This window comes from Balaenoptera acutorostrata, chromosome 16, assembly GCF_949987535.1.
Source record: "Balaenoptera acutorostrata chromosome 16, mBalAcu1.1, whole genome shotgun sequence".
NCBI lineage: Eukaryota > Metazoa > Chordata > Mammalia > Artiodactyla > Balaenopteridae > Balaenoptera > Balaenoptera acutorostrata.
This window is the reverse complement of record NC_080079.1, coordinates 76,165,339-76,167,839: the sequence shown is the minus strand read 5'-3', so window position 1 is coordinate 76,167,839 and position 2,501 is coordinate 76,165,339. Positions and strand designations below refer to the sequence as shown.

General features: G+C 53.9%; 1 non-coding gene across 1 annotated transcript; it reads right to left on the bottom strand.

Annotated features, from left to right (window-relative positions):
- Positions 1–2,024: 2,024 nt before the first annotated feature.
- Positions 2,025–2,096, bottom strand: TRNAD-GUC (transfer RNA aspartic acid (anticodon GUC)). Its single transcript has one exon. It is a non-coding gene; the product is annotated as a tRNA-Asp (tRNA).
- Positions 2,097–2,501: the final 405 nt, after the last annotated feature.

Genomic DNA, 2,501 nt, shown 5'->3' with positions numbered 1-2,501 from the left:
AAAAGGGGAGGGGAGAGGGGAAGGAAAGAGGAGGCGGAGGGGAGGAGGAGGGGAGGGGGGAGGGATGGGGAGTGAAACAGCCAGAGCTCGGTCCGCGCTGGGCAGACACTTCCGAGGCTGTGAAAAAAGGCCACAGGTGGAAACCGTGGCTGAGGAGGAGGGTGTGTGGGAGGAAAGATCAGGGTGTCTGGGGTTAGTGGCTGCTGCGAAAATACCCTGCAGCCGGCCCCCGGTGACTGACGGCCCCAAGTCAGTGTTCCTGATTTAACAGCGGCCACCCCTCCTGCCCCGTTTCCTGCAACGCCCCAAAGAGCCCTCTGGCCTTGGCCGCTTCCCACAGATGAGCAGAGAGGCTGGGAGGTGGTTTGCGCAAGGACAACAGGAACAAAGGCCGCTTTCAGCCAGTGTTTGCATCTATGCTTATCGTCTAAGGGAATTAAAAACAAACCTACCCAGTTGTTTGAGAGTTACGCTGCATGACTAAGGCAGTGATTTACAGACAGGGATGAAACTTCACTGATGGGTTCCAGTGACTTGGCGGACCAAGAAAGGAAGACTTGTTCCTGAGGTCCCTGGACGACGTTGGGAAGGGCCGGTGATCCCGTAAATTAGTGACCGTCCAGGGGCGCGGGCTGCAGGAGCACTGGACCCTGGAGGGAAGCTGGCTCTGGAGGAGTCAAGGGGCCTGCTGGCCAGGGAGCTGCTGTGGGACCTCCTTAGCCAGCCTCCCTGCCCAGAGAGTCGAATTAGCCTCGGGGCTGCAAACATCCAGCTGCTCTTGATACCGGCCAGGGTTCTTGGCTTGGCTGAGGGGTGGAGCAAAAACAAGTAACAGGTTCCTCTGCTTGCTCCCTCCCTGAGGGGTACAGCCAGCTTGGGGAGAAGGTAGGGGTGTTTCCAGGGATGGGGCTGGAGGGGTGGCTTAGGAGTTTTGCCCACCCCGTAGGTGGTGTATGCAGGGGGCGTGTGCAGTACCCTGCTTTTGCTCCAGACACCCTGTTTTTGCTCCCAGCTCTGCAGAAGTGGCAGTTGAGAGTTTTGGTCTTTTGTATCTTTTTGTCCATAATTTGCCCCAACTGCGCATACCCGTAGTTATTTTTAGTGCCATATAGTTTCTTTGTATTTCGTTGCTTGAGGAGAGAGGTGTGTCCAGGTGCAAGCATTGCAGCCCTGCAGCAAAGGGTCCCAGGTCCCAGCCGGTCTCAGCTTGAATCTTCATCCTGGCCTTCCATGACACAACCAAAACAATGTGCTTTCCATCTGCATCCTGGGGATGCCCCACATGAGGAATTTGTTCCTGATATTCAGCTGACATCCTACTTTTCTCTCCATTTCATTCCCATTACACCTACAGAACTACTACCCCCAGGGCCCAGCTGAATATTTGTCTTTGGGTCCGGCTCCTTCTCCCATGCGTGGTACCCACCTGGCTCTGCCAGTGTGATCCCCCAAGGCCGTCACTTGCTTTTCTAGCTCATTAATCATCTTTGTTGCTTTACTCGGGAATTTTCTCTGAGTTGTTCACTAGTTTCCTGGACAGAGGAACACAGCACAGCTGCTACTTTCACAGGCATAGTAGAGAAGAGGGCTCTTCTGTCTGGTCACAAAATAGTCCCTCGCCTCCAAATCACGTCCTGGGTGACTGCACCTGGGGCTGAGCGGAAATGCTCTCAGCTTCCGGGGAAGTCTGTGTCAGCCGTGCCTGTCTGGGATTCTTTCCAAGCCAAGGTTTTACATTTTTTTCAGTATTAAAAGGGCTTCATTATGAAAAGGAGGTCTCTCACCTTATAAAGCAGGCCCAGGACAGGGACAAAGGAAACACTGTTGAGAGGAGGCCAAGGGCATTTGCAGGGATGGTGCTCGTTCTGCAGGAGAAACACACGCTGACCTCTTCCAAGTCAGGGCCCCAGGGCTAGAACCATGGGGCCGGGGAATTAGGGGATGGAGAGAACGTAGGGCCTCCCTCATTTTCTTTTCTTATTTTTCTTTTTTTTGGCTGTGCGGCCTAGCTTGCAGGATCTTAGTTCCCCGACCAGGGATCAAACCTGGGCCCCAGCAGTGACAGTGCTGAGTCCTAACCACTGGACCGCCAGGGAAGTCCCAGGGCCTCCCTCATTTGACACGTGAACACAGAGGTTGGGGTTATTTACCCTTAGAGCCTGTATAATAAAGTAATCAGGGCCTTAGAGACAGAGTAACTTGGTGTCACCAGCTATGAGATCCTGGCAAGTCCTTTGACTTTGTTGGGCCTTAAGGACTTATCAGTAAAGATGGGATAATGATGATGGTGATAATGGTGATGATGGTGATAAATCCAATGGAAAGGTGGTGTCCACTCCCGTCTGTCCCTGGCTTGTGGTGGTCTCAAGTGTGCCCATCTGGCCCCAGAGAACAAGAGTGAGAGCTCCTGCTCCATCGTCCCTGGGGGTCCAGGGTTCCACTAGGGCTTAACAGCTGTCTGTGGGCTGTTGTGGGGTGGCTGAGCAGTTTGGCCCTGAGGA